Source organism: Humulus lupulus, chromosome 1 (genome assembly GCF_963169125.1).
Source record: "Humulus lupulus chromosome 1, drHumLupu1.1, whole genome shotgun sequence".
Classification (NCBI taxonomy): Eukaryota; Viridiplantae; Streptophyta; class Magnoliopsida; order Rosales; family Cannabaceae; genus Humulus; species Humulus lupulus.
This window is the reverse complement of record NC_084793.1, coordinates 81,592,109-81,613,047: the sequence shown is the minus strand read 5'-3', so window position 1 is coordinate 81,613,047 and position 20,939 is coordinate 81,592,109.

Below are 20,939 nucleotides of genomic sequence, written 5' to 3'. Positions count from 1 at the left end.
TGGAGGAGAGTTACATTAAGGTCAGGATCGGTGGGGTGGCAAATAACTAGCTGATTAGGGTTAAAATGTATTAACATAAAGCTAGCAGCAGCCCGATCTAACTCCCTAAAAAGGTATGGATTACCTTGGCCGGAGGGGCCGACTACTGCTCCAGAAGCAGCTCAATCAAGATCAGGTCTTTGATCAGCTTCAGGAGCCCGTCTTTTCCGCACGAGAGGCACCTCGGCCTTTTCCTCATCGGTATCCTCAGCGGTTGGCATAGCCTCTTGAGAAGAGGGGAGCTCAAGGATCACCGACAGAGGAGCCTCGGCCCTCAGAGCCAGTGTTTGACCCTCACCGATCAATTTACAGGCCAACATCGTGACATCATTCATGAACTGGCAATAATCTTTTCCCCAGGGGAAAGTCTGGACAGTTTCTCATACTGACCCTCAAGGGTCACAGATTTTTCTGTCCTGGCGAATATGGCTGCACGAAAAACAAACTCAATCAAGACATGTAAAAAAAATATATACATTTTAAGTAAAAGGAATGAAAGTTCACAAGCTGGTTTTACAAAGGTAGAAGACTTATGAGGATGGTTGAAGTATCGGTGTTTGCAATTCTTGCATCCATTCGACATAAAAAATAAATCTTTATAGTCGTTTGGATGACTAGGAAGCTCAATGATGGAGGCGGAGCTTGGAAACTGCGAGAGGTAGTAAAACCCGTCACCATGTCCTCTTTGGTCGGGGCTTGCTTTGAGGCAGAAAAAGAATAAAATATCTGCTGGAGAGGGGACCTCCCACTCATGCCTCAAGAACAGATATTTCAGCCCTGCCAAAAGTCTATATGAATTTGGAGGAACATGGAAAGGAGCCAGTTTCACGTAGTTTAAGAAATCTACGAAATACTGGTCCAGGGGAGGAAGGCACTAGCCTTCAGATGCTCATCGCTCCAGGCTGCAAAGTCATCTTGGAAAATGACACAACTCCTTTCCCTTTTAAGCGCAGGTTGGGCGAGGAGACCACCAGCTCCCATCTCAATGTTGTGACTCAGCATGATTTTATTCACTTTCCCTTGATTCGTGATTTTTGAGATTATGTGGTCAGCCTCGAAGAACACGCTGGGTTTGACAGGAACTTCTTTCTCCACTACCGGATCGAAGTGCGGAATAGGAGAGTCAGGGGCGACCTACTTCCCTTTATCTTTGCATTGAGTGGATGAGCTCGCAGATTTCTTCTTAGGGGGTGCCATCAGATCGCCTGAAGATAAAGCGGCCTAGTTAGCAGGCGACCTAAGATGATCTATAACTATGTCGTAAGGGTACGAAGGATGAAATGGATTATTTTCTTTATACGAGCTAAAGATAGCCTTGGCCCCATCGCGTGGTGCCATGCGATATCCTAGGCTACGCGCCTCAGTTTCTTAATAATCCCCAGATACTTTGGGATCCGCATGTCAGAAATGTCAGACCCACTACTCTCCTTTGGACAGTGGTTTAGTGTGAAACCACTCAAGGAAGCATAACCCCTAAGCTACCTGGTATTAAACCTAAAGACCCTTCAGTTTCTTTACCCTGAATTGGTATTCTTTAAACTAATTTGCCATTAGGGCTGCCCCAGATGAACCTAGAAATTTTCCCAAGTTCATGAGTATCTTATTTCTAAAACATGTTTGGGTTCATGCATTGAACCTAAGTCGAAACCTATTTCCTATGAACATTTAGAAATAACCTAATGGTAACAAACAATGAACGTTGTAAACGAACATTGTCGAGAACAGAAATCTCATTGGATGAAAAGGGGGGGGGGGGGGGGACTTTTCAAAGCAAGGGATGAGATACTTACAGGAAATACGTTCGGTGATTAGAGGATGGAGAATCGGCAATGGGAAGCTCCTGGAAAGCTTCTGAATGTCTGGGCACAATGAACAATTTTGGGGATTCTGGGAAAGAAGAATGGAAGCTTGAAAGTTTAGAAATGCGAAATTTTCAAATGTAAAGGTGGTGAGGTTTGAAGTCTGATCACTCTATTTATATGTAAACTACATAAATTAATCTGGGCCATCCAATTGGGTTAGCTCGAGATCCAAGGGCCAAGATTAAATAGACCGGATGGCGGCAAAAAGTTGACAAGACAATTATTTCAGTCCTCGAAACCCAAACAGACACCAATTGCAGTAGACCACATGTCTAGTACTCGAGTAGTAAGCAGGCATGGTTTTATGTGATAGAAGTCTAAAAGCCCCTACTGTGTATGTCAGAAAATGACGACATCAAACACGAGCAGGAGCTTGCGGGGAAAATGTTGTACCCTAATTTTAGCACGAGTTCATTCACTCAGCTCGGGTACAATTGGTAGATAAATACGTGGAAAAATAACCAAGTAGGATATCTGATTGTTTTCCATGTGGACAGCTTGAGCTTCATAATGGTTAGACCTAGTGTTAGGCATCCTGACTTTACCACGAACTAAGAATAAGATAGCTGTCAAAGCGCTATCTCGGGGTCAGAGATCTGTCAAAGCACAAGCTCATGACAGATATGCAGCTCGTGGGGATTCAGATATAACACATACTAAAGGATCCCCAAAGATTCGGGATTTGTTTATATGCTTATTCATGACCAAGCTGTCATATTTATTATTTGAGATAGTAGGAACATATTTATTTTGTTATCAAATCATATCCCAACATAAATGAAAATGATTTGGGTTAAATATAGACATTATGTAATTACGTGATTGACTCACGTAGTTACTCAAACCTTTTCATAGAATTCCCCTATAAATACTAGGAATATTGAACAGGGAAGGGGATTTATTCTGTAATACCGAAACTCTACCAAAATAGAGAGAAACAACAATAATATTCACTCGTGGACTAGGTGGATTCTAACCACTAAACCACATAAAATTTTTGTGTTTTTTGAGTGAATTCGTGTTATTTTCATTACGGTTTATCATCAAGCACTAATCTGCCCTTATTATTTCTTAATACACTGCTGGCGAAAAACTACGTCAACAAACATTATTTTTAATTGATAATATTTAAATCTTAGTCAAACTATTAATCATATTTTGTTAGCTAAGTATGACATTTTTTTAATTAATAATATTTAAATCTTAGTAAAAATATTAACCCATTTCAGTTGCTAAGATTAACATTATTTATAATTAATCAATTATAAATCTTAGTCAAAATATTAAACATATTTTGGTTGCAAAGTGTGACATCGTTTTTGATGAATTAGTTCTAAATCTTAGTCAAAATATTAAACATATTTTGGATGTTAAGTGTGTCATTTTTATTTAGTAAGTTATAATTCTTAGTCAAAATATTAAACATATTTTGGATGTTAAGTGTGTCATTTTTATTTAATAAGTTATAATTCGTAGTCAAAATATTAAACATATTTTCATAGCTAAGTGTGACATTATTTATAATTATTAATATTTAAATATTAGTCAAAATATCGATATTTGGGCTGCTAACTATGACATAATTTAGATTTAATTAATATCCTTAAAGTAAGGGTAACATTATTTTTAATTAGTAATATTTAAAGAAAGTAGTAAAAATATTAAAAATATTTTAGTAGTTCGTGTGAGAATAGTAGTTCATTACTCATTCCACAGTCACTATGTTACTAGTTAGTGTGATATTAGAACATCATTTCTCGTTCCAAGTCACTAGGCCATTAGTTAGTGTGAGACTAGTGGACCATTACTCATTTTGAGTCACTTGGTGACTATTTAGTTTGTGTTTAGTAGACCATTACTCGTTCAGAGTCATTAGGTCACTAGTTAGTGTGAGATTAGTAGATCATTACTCATTCTCAGTTGCTAGGTCACTAGTTAGTGTGAGGTTAGTAGATCATTACTCATTTCGAGTCACTAGGTCACTAGTTAGTGTGAGATAAGTAGATCATTACTCATTCCGAATTAGTAGGTCGCTAGTTAATGTGAGATTAGTAGATCGTTACTCGTTCCGAGTCACTACTTGACTAGTTAGTGTGGGTTTAGTAGATCATTACTCGTTCTGAGTCACTAGGTGACTAGTTATTGTGAGATTAGCAGATCATTACTCGTTCTGAGTCACTAGGTCACTTGTTAGTGTTAGATTAGTACATCATTACTTGTTCCGAGTCACTAGGTCATTAGTTAGTATGAGATTAGTCATTCATTACTCGTTCTGAGTCACTAGGCGACAAGCTAGTGTGAGATTAGTACATCATTTCTCGTTTAGAGTCACTAGGTCAATAGTAAGTGTGAGATTAGTAGATCATTACTCGTTAGGAGTCAATAGGTCACTAGTTAATGTGAGATTAGTAGACCATTATTCATTCTAAGTCACTAGGTCACTAGTTAGTGTGAGATTAGTAGTTCAATACTTGTTCTGAGTCACTAGGTGACTAGTTAGTGTGAGATTTGTACATCATTACTCCTTCCAAGTCAGTGGGTCACTAGTTAGTGGGAGATTAGTAGTTCATTACTCGTTCCAAGTGACTAGGTGACTAGTTAGTGTGTGTTTAGTAGATCCTTACTCATTTTAAGTCACTATGTGACTAGTTAGTGTGAGATTTATAGATCATTACTCGTTCTGAGTAACTAGGTCACTAGTTAGTGTGAGATTAGTACATCATTAATTATTCCAAGTCAACATGGAAATGGCTTTTTTCCCATTTGTCTACAATTGGAACTGATGGCAATGTTAAGTATGTTTCTCCGGTTTCTTAGGCTATGCTGACAACAAAGGTACAAGAAGGTACTTGTCAGTGTACTTTCTGTAGAAAAGGTTGTTGTTGACTGTTTCTTATAATCTCTCAGTGAAATCATCACTCTTCTCTTTATTTTGAACATTGGAACCCACTTCGGAATGATGGGAAAGTCATTTACTAACTCTGTAACATCTAATTATTTTGTGCTACATTAATTATAAAATTTGGCATATACCTTCAAATTTATTATTAGTTTATAAAATGTTTACTTATACATGTTGCCTAATACACATGATTACTCAAGTAGATTTTGTGCTCCTAAGTGTGGGAATACTAGAATAGTTGATGATGATTGTAAATAAATAAAAATTAGAGTATGCATTTAACATGCCAAAACAAAAAAAAAATAAAGTTTACAACAAGCAAATAATACATTAATACGAGTTTGCCAAATTATGTTGATGGAAAATAAATGAAAATTTCCATATGTGAATCTATATTTTAATATTAAAATAAAACTAAGGGAAGAACTTGAAAATAAAAATGATATATGGATTTTCCTCCATTTTTCTCAAATTTTGTTGATGCTCGTGTTGAGTGCGTTTGCACGTTTTCCTAGGTTGTGCTCACAACAAATATAGAAAAAGGTACTTTTCAGTGTACTAGTTGCACATATAATTCTATTTTCCCTGTACAATCTTATCTAGGTGTCACATCTAGATATTTTCCCATATTTTCAACATTTAGACCTGCTTCCTTCACAAGAGAATGTTAGGAGTAATGATTACTAATATTAAATATTATAAAGTTGGTTATCCTTGCCAAAATGGATTATATAAGGCATAAGTCATTGTACAAATTCACATAGCCTAACTTATAAACTTTCATATAGTATTCACATAGATCTTTCAATGGAGGCCAACAATACTAAAAAAATCCCAACCCTCATTAACAATAGTCCTTGCGAGATATGTAAGATTTTGTATGTTGACCCCCACACCAAAGAAAGATTGAATGCCAAATGAAGTTATTGTGTTGAGTGACAGCCTTATGAAAAAGGTTGGAAAAGTTTAGAAAGACACAAAAGTTTTACGTAAAGTCATTCAAATACAAGAAAAGAAAGTGAATTTTCTGGTTGAAAACTTGAAGAAAGAATGTGCTGCACTTTCTGGTAGATTTAGTACTTATATCTAGTACATTTTTGTTGAGGTTAAGAAAATGATGTTCTAATTTCGTAAACTTAGTTTATGTGGAACTTGGGTTCTATTTTAATGCATTTGTTTCAGAAGATTAATGTTAATCTAGTTTGGTTCTCCTTTTAAAATTTACTATATTTATTTTACGTTGTACTTTTCTCTTTTAATATTGTACTTCAATATTGTATGAGAGTTGAATCAATGCATTGCTGATCCGTTTCTCAGTATTATTAATATCTTATAAATTTTGAATTTTAATTCGTACATAAAAAAACTAACTGTCTCTTGCCGAGGGGATTTTAGCACCATTAATGAATTAAATGAGATGTCCTTATTTGTTGTACTTTATATCTATTATACCCGAAATTTGACATGTTTACGTGGTGGCCAACGAATTGATGTTGTGTCAAGAAAAAGTATCAGGGACAAACAATCACCATCATCCGCCGTAAGGAGTAGCCCTTGCCTCTTCTCGAATACTAAAGAAGAGGCAAGACTCGCCAGTGCTGGCCTACTTCTCCCATCGCGTGAAGCCAAATGTTCCCCAGTGGCAACGCCAATTGTAAGAAGAAAAGGGCCCTAGCCAATCGCCCTAGCCAAATGCATAAGTCGGATAACACATGCATCACAAGGATCTGCTAAAGTTTCCATAGACCATAGTTGATCCCCGAGGCCCTCGCCGGTCGTTGAAGCCCCTTTGCTGCATGCCAGTGGCCCTCGTCACCGAAGCCTCCTTTTGCACCCGAGTGTGCCTTCAACCATTAAATGAACATGACATGTCTAACTACAAATTTTGGTGAGACACAAACCTGTCTCCACGCCAAGTGTACTAAAAATTAGCTCAGACATTGGGTACGTTTGTCGCGCACCCATAGGAAAAATCCTACAAATATCTCAGACATCTAACACTAAAAGCATAACTCATTGTCTATAAAATTGCGAAAAAATTTAAAAATTTTGAACTTTAATAATAACACTTAGTTATTTACAAAGTTGAATTAAACTAATCTTACACAATTACACACAAAACAACTATTCATTTATTGCTATGTGAATGTTAGCGAAAAAATGAGTCAACAATATCATTTTTGTCACATACAAAAAAACCAAACAAGATACGTGTTGGGATTAGTGCCCCTTAAAGCATATGTGTTGAACAATGTTTTATGAAATAAATAATTAAAATGAATTTTCAGCATATATTGATTGTTTATTATTATTGAAAGAATAATATTACATGAATATCATAAAATTCCCAAATTCGTTATTGTGACTAAATTCTTGTATTGATAAGAGATGATTAAGATTGTAGGGAAAAAATTTAAATAGTTCGCAAGAAAACAAAGTTATATGAAATCTTTGGATTAAATACTATAAGTACGGTTCACTAGTATTATGAATACATGTAAGATAGATCCAGATTTCTGATGTAGTAGGACATCTTAGTGGAGGTACTTTGTATAAAGTGATTATAAATGAACGAGACCCGATATGTTATAAGTATTAATTAAACATATTAATAAGATGATCATATACAAATTGATCTTAATCTTGAAGTTATTATGAACTCCTGTTTATGCCATATGAGTTCTTTGTTTCACTCGTTATGGTTTATCAAAATGATCATGCTAAAAAATATTGTTTTGGGAACTCATTGATATAAATGGATGGGGACATAATATACAAATATGAAATCTATACACTTCTAAGAGGAATTGAATAGTTTTTCTCTTAAGGGTTGGCTTTTGGAACTGATAGGTTATTGAGCTCAAATTCATAAATCAATTTATGAATTAACCTTCACTAGTAAAGTTAATCCTACTTAAGGAAACAATATATAATTATGGATGTTAAACGGTAACTAATTCCTACTTTAATTATGAACCATCAATAGAGGATTGAATTGTATGTAGTACTCAATAAATAAATGTCTATAATTACAATAGCGCAGTCTCATATTTTAAGTGGAATAATATTGAGATTAATAAATTAAGGTTATTACATTAAATTTTTTTAATTAATAATATAAATTTATTGGAGCTTGAAATTATAGGTCCATAGATCCCCAATATGACTCCATCAACACTGTTCAAGGTTAGAGTTGAAATTGGAAAAAAATCAAGAAAATGACATATTTGGAAGAAATTTGTTCTTCATGGTCAAATATGTAATGGAGATAAATTAATTAATTAATATATTAAATTTTGAAATTTAATTTTCAAATAAAATGAATTTTTGAAAAGAGAATTTAAATAATTAAGATAATCAATTTTGAATTAGTTAGTTTTATTTATTTAAATAATGTGAAAATATATTTTTGATAATTCAAATTGGATTTGAATTTGAAATGATATTTATTCTTTAATTAATATGATAAGATATGTTATCAGGTTTATATATTTTTGAATAAATGATTATCAAATAATAATTAAATAAAAGTGGTTAAGACACATATCCCTGAAATTGGGATATGATATACGCCAATCACAGTGGAAGGGTGTGACTTGGTCCAAGACTGGGTCTTGGATATTTCTTTTATTTATTTAATAATTTGCTTATAATTTGACTTTTAAATTTTGAATTTAATTAATTCTTTTATAAATCTATATGATAGAAATTAGTTTCTACAAGATTCAAAAGAATTCTAAGTCTTTTTCACAGAGAGAAAAATATATCGTATTTTTTTTCTATCCCTGAAAACTATCTCAGACCTAATATTCCAAGATCTCATGAGTTGAGTACATCTTGTAAATTAGAAATTTTTTTACCATTACTCTATGTGCCCACACACGTCTTGAGGTGTAGAGATACATCTTAGAAGATCTTGGTCTAAGTATTCAATAGGCTGCTTTGGATTGTGTTGACGCCATTTTTCATCAACTTAATTATGTAGAGCAATAAGCAACGAATTAGAAAGAATAAAATAAATCAAAAATTTTAACGTGGTTCAACAGTTAAAATCTGCCTACGTCCATGAGTTAGTGTTATTATGAACACTCTCTCAAAGCTTCGAATGAAAGCAATTTGGCAGAGTTTCTTCTCAATACAAATTTGTGCATCTATACAAATGACCTAGTCCATACTATTTATAGACCTGCTTGGAGGAATATCTTCCCCCCAATTCAGGGAAGTTACAATCAAATATTTAAATTCAAATAAATATACACATTAATAATACTAATTAAATGCATTAATTAAGTAATATCCCATGGAAATAGGGATTCAATACATGGTGTTAGCGAATCCCTATGAAACAGGGATTTCTTAACAACTTCTTCATGTGGTAAACGTGTCATTGAGCTCAAACATTGTGTTGACACACTTTCGAGACTAGCCAAGCTTCAAGCGCATCATTCCAGTTGTTGGCTCCTCCTCATTCACTAATTCAATTGAACTAATTCCTCGGAGAAGGTTGGTATCTTCAAGCTTGCAACTCATGCTTGAACTCTGATAACAAATATGAAATCGTATGTCAAATTATACAAGTGTACTGCTAACACTTGTTATTTTCGAGCTTAGTCTTTACGAGCCTACATTCCAAGGCTATTTTTTTTAATCTCCAAATTCGAGTGTAACATTTTGCCCCCTTAAAAGTGTTGGTTCGAATCCTCTAAGAAGAAAACTTTTGAACCACTTTCAGAAAACGTGCCCACCTACCACACTCGAGTGTGGACACATGTCATTAGGGGATTGCATACCGAGAGTACTCGAGTACTCTTTTATCTGCGCACGTCCTTTCCTATTCTCTTTTTGCAGTGAACTTTTGAAATTGAATCGTGATCCCTTGGATCAATTTTTAACCCAAATCAAGGGCTCAAATTTCCCTACGTGTATCACCTTTTTGCCTATTGAAGTCAATTCACCATCTTCTACCTCTTCACTTTGCCTTTTATTTTTTAGAAAAGAAAACACGAACTAGAGCTTTCTTCTCTTTGCATGTTCTCCAAACCGAAGAAGAAAGGCAATCTCACCACTTTCGACTCTGAGGAATCATTTCTTCTTCCCCTTCTCCAGTCTACGATCTCTACATTCCCAAGACCTACTTTGTGTAAGTTCACCAAACCTAATCACTCATTTTGTATACATTTCTTTTTTCTTTTATGCATTTGTACGTAAGAAAATTCTTCTGGTTCTTATTACATTCTTGAAATTTTCTTTGCAAGAGGTAGTTTTTTTATTTGTGTATATTTTTAGTGATTAGAAATATGTTTTGGTGAAGGGTTTGGTAAAAACAGATAAAAATGGAACCTTTTTTAGGTTATGGGGTAATAGGTTATAGGTTTTGTGTAGCTTAAGAAAAAAGGTTTTGGATTAGGGTTTTAATGCACTATTCCGGTAATATCTCATTTTTGGGTAACCGTCCACTTTTTCCTAGAAATTCGGGATACTCCAAACTGAAAATAACTATCCCACTATCGCGTGGGTCCAATCTCGATGCCCCAAACTTTTAATAGCTTGGTTTTGGCATTTGAGTTAATCTTGCTATTTCGAGCCTTCAAGCTCAATAATGCGATCTTGTCTCGAGCTTGCAAAGTCGAGTTATTGAGCCTGAATTCTTTCCACTCTTTTAAGTAACGAGCCTTCACCTTTTTATTTCTTGTTAGATGTCACAGTCTTTAGAGAATCGGTGGCGAGGCAAGCTTGCGATCCTTTATCACCCACCGACACCTCAACCTGAGTCACCGTTATCTCAAAAGCAGTAGTTGATCCAAGAACACAAGGAATGTCTCGAACGGGAAGATATTCGTGCCCACTTTTGACATCAGATCGATGAGGTTCAAGATGGAAAAAGGAAGAAACTTTGATTTTCCGTGTATCCTCACCCGGATCCGGAAATCTGGCCAATTCCATTAGATCCCAAGTGTAGGGTCACCATATCCTTTTCCCCAGGTGAGCTCTCTTTTGAATTCATGGAGAGCACTTTGAACCAAACATCCACACACACCGCCACCAAAGCCCTTTCCATACCAGTCTTGAAGAGTTCTTTCTTCGAGGCTGAACATTATCAAAGCTCTGTCACCTCCACCAGGAAAATTTCAGAATCGTTGTCCTTTGATGGATTAAAGTTATATGACAAACTGCTGTGTCAGCCCACAAGCTCCAACGAGAAGATTTGCTTTGCTCCGGGTGAAGACGACCCTGAGAAGAAGGTCAAGTTCGCGGCCTGGAGTCGCAAACATATCCAAGTTGGGGCATTACTGCCCCTAAAGGGCTATTTTCTGTGCTTCACTGATTACGTTGGTATCGCCCCATTCCAGCTCCAGTCCAATTCATACAGAGTCCTGACCGCTCTAAGATCGTTATACCAGAAGATGAAGTGGGAGGGACCCTCAACACATGAGATCCTATACCTCTTCTGCCTTAAAAGAAATCCTTCTCAAGCTCATGGAGGGGATGGCTTTTATTTCCTCTCGACCTACCCAAAGGAAAGGCGGTTGTTCGAGGACATTCCTAACCATCCTCCTAACTTCAAAACTATCTTCTTTTGGAAAGATGGTCTTGCTTCTTCCTGATTATACTTTTTTCAGTGTATTCGTCAGTATCTTGTCATAGTGTTCTTTGATTTTTTTTTTCATTTCGAGCTAGAAATGCTCATTCAATCTTTTCATGAAGCCAACTATCACTGCCCACACCCCACAAAGGCCACGAGAGACCACAAGGAAGCAATTCTTAAGCTCCCATACGGTCGAAGGTCCCTCAATTACCTTCTTCATGAGCATCAGCTCTAACTATGTTGTCTCCTTGGTAAGGGCGAGTCCACGAATGACTCGGGAATCCGCAAGTTCACGAGATGGGAGGATGTCCCTGTCCCAACCACCAAGCTTCCCTCCAAAAAGAGACCCTCGAGCTTGCACACAAGGACCTTTATTCCTCACCTACCTAAGCCTCCATGCTCGGGAACCGATGCTCAGAATGAGGCTTCATCGAGCTCATATGACGGAGGTAAAGTCATGTTAGATCTGTGCAAGTGTTCTCCCACTCTTCTTAGAGGAGAGCCCAATGTTGTAGTCCTTTTAAATAATTCTGGGAATAATAGTATGGTCTGGTCAGGGGTAGATCTTAAGGTGCATAGGTTCGATAGCTGGTTAGGGAAATACCAAACTATGTATAGTTTAAATGAAGTTTGGGATGGGATATTTGTCCAGTATGGGATTAATGAATATAGGGACCTATCAAGGATGTCCCCCACTTACAGAGAGGGAACCCCTTTAGAATCTTCTGAAGACAGAGGGATTTCCTGGTCCCCAAGCTCAAGCTCGACAAAATCTTCTAGTTAGGTTTCTTTCACCTAGAAGTCTCAATCATATATTGTAATATATAATCATCTCTTGATGTTTTGCTTTTCCCTTTTTTAGGTAAGTAGGTCTCAGATCTTGACAACATCATCAACCAACCTATTGCATCCTGGGGAAACAAATGCAACTGGATGTCCTCGAAGGGGGGTCACCCTTCTAAGCTCACCAATAGGTCTAAGCTACCCCCGTCAGTCTCAAAGAAACCCAACTTGGGCTTTGTCACTGATCCTCCATCACTTCTAAAAGTTATGGCCCTTCCTCCTACGAGCCAACAAAAGTAAGTTCTTTTTGCCCAGCCTCCAATCCGAGACCCCAAACTCATTGTTTCGACCTACGCCCCGAGGTTTGTGGTCAACAATGCCATCGGTACTCCCAGAGTTCAGCCCAGTTCTATTGTATTGACTCGCATGGGCCAATGCCTCAGCAACCTTAGGGCTCCCTAGTGGAAGTTCTTGACGACCTGCCAGAGTGCCAACACTCTTTTCGACAAGAGTGGAGAGTTACTTTCTTCGGTAAGTTATCCTTTAAGAATTGATATGCTCCATGTTTCTATATCAACTATTTATTTCTTTATTTCTAAAATCAATTTTTAATTGCAGGCCCTTCTAACCTTCATTCAACACAATTATATCCTGAAATATGAGGTCGCGACAAGCAAGGTGCATGCCCAAGATGTCAGAGATGCATAGCTTAGGGCTGGATACAATCTTAAAAAGGCTCGAAAGGAGCAGGAAGCAGCCCACCGGGAGGTGGAGGCCAAGGCGATAGAGATCAAGAGGGTCTAAGAGATGAATGCCAAGCTGGAGGAGGACAAGAAGATGACTTTCGAGTTCATCGAGATTGAGAAGTCTCATCTTCTTGAGGGATTTAGGACCAAGAAAGGCCATGTCGTCGACATGGCGATGTATCACATTTGGGCCACCAAGCCACCAATCCTGTAGCATCCCAAATTTTGCTAATAAGGCATAGGGCCTTTATTAGCATGCGAGGAGCGCAATACTTGATTTAATAATGTGATATGTGAAATTAATGATTATGTGATTAGAAATGCATGTTTAGGTTAATTAAATATGCATGTGGGCCCCGTTTGGCTATTAGGGTCATTTTTGTAATTTGAACCCATTAAGGGTATAAGTTTACGCTTTGTGCGGTGTTTATGACATGAGGAGATCCTGTCCAGCGGTGTTAGCAGAGAGTCACGAAATTTGTGTTTGGCTGTGAGATTGGTAACTACTAGTAACCTGGGAATTGGTGTTGTTACTGAAATAATAAGTTAAAGGTGGCATTTCTGCAAAAGGGTTTAGTATAGAAGTGAGTTAGAGGGAGGGGTAGAGTGGTCTTTGGGTATTAGTTAGATAACTCTTGGCTGAAGGAAAAATCATACACGTTCAAACACTCTCTCCATCATATTCACTAAGCTTTTCATTAGTGATAGAGGGAAACAGGCCAGAACAAGCTTAAGAATTTTGATGGTTTGAGGAATTGGGAATAGATTCAAGTTATGGAGGAGGATTAACAGCTACCAAGCCTTAGGAAATTCAAAATCCAAGAAGAGGTAAGAGTTTCATTATCTGGTTTTGTGTATTGCTTGATTTTCTTGAGAGTTCAGACTTTTGATTTCTGAATTTGGGTTTTGGGATGAAGTTTTAAGGAACTTAAGCTTGGGAACTTGAGGACTGAAGCTTGGAGAGGCATTGAAGGCAACTTAGGGTCAAATTCCTCCTTAAGGTAAGGATTCCTTTGAATTCTTAAAAGAGTTTCTGGTGTGGTTTAAGTTTTTCAGGAATTTTAAACCATTAGGTGATTTGGAGTTAGGATGTGTGTTTAAGTTTGATTCGGGTGCATATGTGTTGTGTATATTTTTTATTTTGAGTTTTGGGTCAAATTGGAACTTCGACACACTTGGGGAATGGTTTGGGTAAGTTTTGGCTCGGGGAAAATGGTGGGAAAAACTCAGTTGTCCGGGTTCACGTAGGAGCGTCGCGACCCTGTTCTTCTGAGCCGCGACATTGGGATGATTCAGGATAGGGAGCCCCTACTGGGGGCCGCGACGTCTGTAAGGCTGTGTCGCGACGCTAGGCCATTTTCAGGGCCTTGAAATTTATATTTTTAGGGCTTAGACCCGGGTGTTCGGGGGACGATTTCATCACCCCGTATGGGGAACGGGAGGTACCGAGAGCACGGGATTTGTTCCAGGGATTAATTATAAAATTGAGTAGTAACAAGAAAGTTACTTGTGGTTTATGACTAGGTTACTGCTTGGACTTGGGAGAGGATCGTTCTTGGAGGTCGCGTTTTCTTGCCTGATAGTTAGGACTTGGATTTAAGGTAAGAGAACTGTTTGTACCCGTAGAGCTATGTGGTGTGTTGTGATGTATGTGTTGCTTATAACTGTTATGCCAAACATGTGGATGTGACTGATCGGCAAGAGTCGGGAGCGGCAAAAGCCAGAAGAGGCAAAAGCTGGGAGCGGTAAGAGCCGGAAGCGGCAAGGGGCCGGGATCGGCGTTAAGCATGCTGAATGCTGGCCGCCAGGGCGAGACCCTCAAGGGTTCTGTACACATACGTTCAACAAGGACCGGGCACTTGGTGCCTAGTAACGCACCCCGACCAGCGAAGGCCACTGCTTTAGTATTGAGTTGCTGTGTTAATATAATGTTGTATTATTTTGTTAACGTGCTATCTTATTGTTGTCGTGTTATGGTACTGATGTGTTATTGTAGAGTTGTACTATTAGGCTGTTATGCCATTGCGCTTTTAAGTTTTTCCACTACTGTATCATTGTGCATTCTAATAGGATCTGGTATCTGTTTTTTGATCTGATTAAGTATGTTTCGTGAAGATATATTGTTATTGTATGTTTTTGCTTGAAGTTCTCTTGCTGTGCCTCGGCTCACGGGTGCTCTGTGGTGCAGGTAAGAGAAAGGAAATTAGGTCGAATAGCCATGAGTTGGAGGGCATGGATCGATGTGTACATGTTTGGCCTACCTGGCCACCATGGCTGGGGTTATTTTAAGGAACATGTGGTAAACGTTCTATTTTGTTGCTTAGGTCTACTGTACTTTACCTTTGGTTTGTAAATGTATTTCTAAACAATGTTTTGGGATCCTAATGTAATATTTTTACGAATTTCAATGAAAGACCAACTCTTTGTACTTAATGTTTATTAAATGAGTCTTTATTTTTATCCAAACACACTTTTAACCTAAAACCTCGATTAGCGAGCTAATGGCACATTTAAAAATCACTTGGTAACGACTCTAAGGAAGTAGGGCATTACAACTTGGTATCAAAGCATGCCAAGGTTTATGGTTCCTGGAGATTGACTAAACATGTACACTCGCTGCCAGAGACAAGCTCAACTCTGGGTTGGTATTAAATGCAATAATTGTGTAACTGCTTATGTGAGTTGCCTTCTCTGCTAGAATAGGGAGCATGATGAATATGTGTGTGTTTTGTGGGAATGAGGTTTGATGATTTATGTTGGAGCATTACAGTTTTTTATTGTAGTATGTGTATTATATGGCTATTATGTTGATTGGCCTTGCTATGCTTTATCGTTGTATGAGAGTATCAGGGCTGGCAGGCTAGGTTTTTTGGCTACAGATAGATTTGGAAGTTTTGTGTCAGAGGCAGTCAATTAGACTAGGTAGTGTGGATGATAGCAGTTGAGGCCAGAATCATCTGTCGGCCCTAGGATTGGCGGCAGGTGTTTGCTGGCATATAGACAAGATTGTAAAGGCAAAAGGAAGAGATTAGGTGATTGAGACAGTGGGTTCCATTAGGGAACACTGCCTTGTGAGGGTTGGCAATAATGGCACCAGTTATGACTTAACCAAATGGTGGAAATAGATGGGAATTACTATATGAAAAACGTCAGAAGTGTTATCCTCCAGTCTCTGAGGGAGGTTTGGACCCGTTTAGAATTGAACAGTGGACGAGCATGGTTAGCCCCAACTTCGGCTATATAGGAGTGAAAGGCAATGATGGAGTGGCTTATGCACGTACGTGTTGTGGGAGGATGTCCGAACGTGGTGGGAAGTTATATCCTAGACTCAGAATATTCTCATGGTGAGTTGGAAGGAAACTCAGACAATGGTTCAACCAGAGGCCCTACAGTGATGCAGTTTGAGTTGCTAAGACTGATGATTTTATGAACTTAGTTCAGAGTATGACAGTGATAGAGTATGTTAGTGAGCTTTTTAGATCAGTCAAATCTGCATTTGGTTTGGTACCAACGGATGTGACCCGAAAGGAGCGATCCACTCGAGGATTGAACCCTGGGATGGCCAGTGTGTTAGGATCGCTCTAGTGTAGAAGATTGTTACCTACGCTTGGGCAATAGAGAGGGCCCTTATTATAGAGGACGTAGGAGTCGAGACATGAAGCAAGAGTGCCGATGGGAAGAAAGCTCAGCCAAAGGTATACTTATTTGCGGAAGCAGGTAGGGGTAGAGGCCCAGTAACTAGGAAAGAAAGACCTCTGATGGTGAGGTCTGGAGGGGTTACATGGTATGCGCTGGGCGCAGGAGACATCATGTGGGTGAGTGTTGAGCGAAGGCATTGTATTAATGAGGAATTGTAGGGCTCATGAAGGAGAGTTGCTTGAAGACAAAGATGGAAGAACTAAAGAGTGCAGATAACCCTACCCTAGCTCGAGTGACCATTTTGATATGGTTAGAGCCCAAGGTTGGTCCTCAGAGGCGATTTGTTAGCTTTCTAGTTCTTGTTCCTATTTATAAATTGAACTGATTTAGTTGGTTTTATGATATATATTAGGTGATCTTGAATGTGTATTTGCCAGTTAAATAAGGGACAACCATGGATTGAAGAATTAGATGGTGACTTCTGAGGTTAAAAGGAAAGGACCCAGTTGCAGTTGTTGGGTGCCTAGCTGTTGAGGAAGTGTTTGACTTGAGGGTTGATCAGACACAACATCTTATCATGGGACACGTCAATATGGTTTGACAAAAAAGGGCCAAGTCTACGAGGATATCTATCGCATGTGGGCAGTCAAGAGAGTGATTTTTAGGGATAGATATCCATTGCCTAGAATAAAGGCTTCATTACCTGATTGCGAGGATAGGACAATGTTTTCAAGAATTACCTAATTAAGGATCAAGGCAAAAGGCGTTTCAAGGATTTCCTCCTACACTAAGTAGGATATGATGGATTATTGGTAATGGCTTTTAAACTGACCAATGATTCAGCGATCCAGGTAAGTTCGATAAGCAGAGAGTACAAGGATGATATTGATGAGTCATAATCATATTGATCAAGGATGTTTCAGACTACTCCCAGCTAGAAGTAGAACACAAATAACACCTTTATTGATAGTACCAAGGTTAAGGAAACAAGGTTACAGGTAAGGTTCCAAGAGGGACAAGTTCTTATTTCTCCAGAAGATGTTTAGGGTCATGTTATGGGAGCTAATGGGATCATGTATAAGGTAATTAAGATGGAAACCTTAAGGGAATTACTAAAGGAACGCCTTAGGAGCGAAAAGCATAGTGAAATCAGAGGGACACATCTACTACTATAGGAGGCATCTTCGAGGACATCCATACATTGACTAAGGTAACATGAGAATATAAAGTTCATCTGAATGGATGGTTGCATACCAGATTTTCAGAAGTTGGTATAAAGATTGATTCACAAATCACGGTATTAAAGTTTGTATGTATGGACTAGTATAGGAGAACGATGTGAGAGACATCGTCTTTGCTTAGAATGTGGAGTTCCGGTGCAATATGTTATGATTTAAGGTGCATCGTGTGTAACTGAAAGGGTGATCATTTGCACCTCACAGTGAATGGAAAACTGATAGTCATGGTGGTTAACCACGGTTAGAATGAAGTAATGATTGAGTTTGATTTGGAACTTGCGGTTGATAGTTGGCAAATATATTCCTATGAATGAATAGTGAAACGCAGGAAGAGGATCTTGTGGGAAAGGTTAAGAATCCTACTACTTTGGAATAGATGAGTTATTCTATGCAGATCAAATGAGTGATCCGAAGGATGTTGGCATTGAGGGGAAGATGCGAGATGAACCTTAAGTCACTCCTTACAGTTATTACATCCAGGAAGTTGAATGGATGCTGAAACTACACTTTGTATATTGGGAGGCACACGGCCTAACCATTTAGTAAATAAGAGGTAATAATCAGAGGCTAGAAGGGTTATTATGATTCTAGTGTATCCTGGAGTTAGTATAAAGGGATATGATTATGAACCCTAGGGGTGGACCGCATTGGGTTACAGATGAGGTAAGTAAATACAAAATTTGTGACTGTACCTATTGGATTAACACACTATGGTTGGTGTCAGCAAGATAAAAAAGAGGGATTGTTAGATTGAGACTCCTAGGAAGAAGACCATATTTTTCCCATTGGACATCAAAGTCGACAATGTTAGATTGAGACTCCTAGGTTCTGAGGTTCAGGAAGAGGGTCGCAAAAGGGGAAGAGTATAAGGATGGAACCTAGAATTAACAGTTATAATAATACATGACTCACTCGAAAGAGTAACTCAAGTTTTGAGTGTTTACTTTACTGAAGGGTATAGAGTTCACATATTTGTGTACGGGAACATAGAATTCCAGGATTGGAGGCGTTGTGTTTTCCTGAATATTATGGACTAGGTGGGGTAAAGGAGTTTGGGAAAGGAGGAAGGAAATTTAACCCTAAATTGGGATAAATCTGAAAGATCCTAATAAGGACTAGGCTGGGGGCCTACAATTCAGCCTTACCACAGGATGGGTGGGTAGAGGCTCGTGAGTTATTACTGGTGCCAATATTAAGGGGAGAAGTGTGAGTACTACCCATGATCAGGCGAAAAGGTCCTGGAAGTTCAAGGGAACTTGTTGTACAAGGGAAAAGTAGTGAAACTCTAGGCGCAAGAGGTAGAGACATGCAAACTCAGATTATCCTTCTTGTGAAAGTGTTGCAAGTAGTGGCAAAGTAAAGAACCTAGTTCTAGGATTATGGCGAGGGTTATGGAGTTGTTATCCTAAGATGTTTGAATAAATTTCGAGGATGAAATTTTTATAAGGAGGGGGTAGTTGTAGCGTCCCAAATTTTGCTAATAAGGCTTAGGGCCTTGATTAGCGTGTCGGGAGGGCAATAATAGATTTAATTATGTGATATGTGAAATTAATGATTATGTGATTATAAATGCATGTTTAGGTTAATTAAATATGCATGTGGGCCCCGTTTTGCTATTAGGGGCATTTTTTTAATTTGAACCCATTAAGGGTGTAATTTTACGCTTTGTGCGGTGTTTTCGACATGAGGAGATCCTGTTCAGCGGTGTTAGCAGAGAGTCACAAAATTTTTGTTTGGTTGTGAGATTGGTAACTACTAGTAGCCTGGGAATTGGTGTTGTTACTTAAATAATAAGTAAAAGGTGGCATTTTTTCAAAAGGGTGAAAGGACTAGGTTGCCCTTGAGATTTAGTATAGAAGTGAGTTAAAGGAAGGGGTAGAGTGGTCTTTGGGCATTAGTTAGATAACTCTTGGCTGAAGGAAAAATCATACACGTTCAAACACTCTCTCCATCATATTCACTTAGCTTCTCATTAGTTCTAGAGGGAATAGGGCCAGAACAAGCTTAAGGATTTTGGTGGTTTGAGGAATTTGGAATAGATTCAAGTTGTGGAGGAGGATTAACAGCTACCAAGCCTTAGGAAATTCAAAATCCCAAGAAAAGGTAAGAGTTTAATTTTCTGGTTTTGTGTATTGCTTTATGTTCTTGAGAGTTCAAACTTTTGATTTTTGAATTTGGGTTTTGGGATGAAGTTTAGGAACTTGAGGACTGAAGCTTGGAGTGGCATTGAAGGCAACTTAGGGTTGAATTCCTCCTTAAGGTAAGGATTCCTTTGAATTCTTAAAAGAGTTTCTGGTGTGGTTTAAGTTAAGGAATTTTAAACCATTAGGTGATTTGGAGTTAGGATGTGTGTTTGAGTTTGATTATGGTGCATATGTGTGGTGTATATTGTTTATTTGGAGTTTTGGCTCAAAATGGAACTTGGACACACTTGGGGAATGGTTTAGGTAAGTTTTGGCTCGAGGAAAAACTCAGTATTCTGGGTTCACGTAGGAGCGTCGCGACCCTGTTCTTCTGAGCCGTGGTGCTGTGATGATTATGGGTAAGGAGCCCCTGCTGGGGGGCCACGACGCCTGTAAGGCTGTGTCGCGGCACTAGGCCATTTTTAGGGCCTTCAATTTTATGTCTTTAGGGCTTAGACCCAGGGGGCTCGGGGGACGATTTCACCACCCCGTATGGGGAACAAGAGGTCCCGAGAGCACGAGATTGGTTCCGGGGATCAATTATAAAATTGAGTAGTAATGAGAACGTTACTTATTGTTTGTGACTAGGTTACCACTTGGACTCGGGAGAGGATCGTTCTCAGAGGTCGCATTTGCTTGCCTGACAGTTAGCACTTGGATTTAAGGTAAGAGAACTGTTTGTACCCGTAGAGCTATGTGGTGTGTTGTGTTGTATGTGTTGCATATAACTGTTATGCCAAACATGTGGATGTGACTAATCGGCAAGAGCTGGGAGCGGCAAAAGCCGAAAGAGGCAAGAGGCGAGAGCAGCAAGAGCCAGGAGCGGCAAGAACCGGGAGTGGCAAGGGGCCGGGATTGGAGTTAAGCATGCTGAATGCTGGCCGCCAGGACAAGACCCTCAAGGGTGCTGTACACACCCGTTTGGCTGGGACGCAGACTTGGTGCCTAGTAACGCACCCCG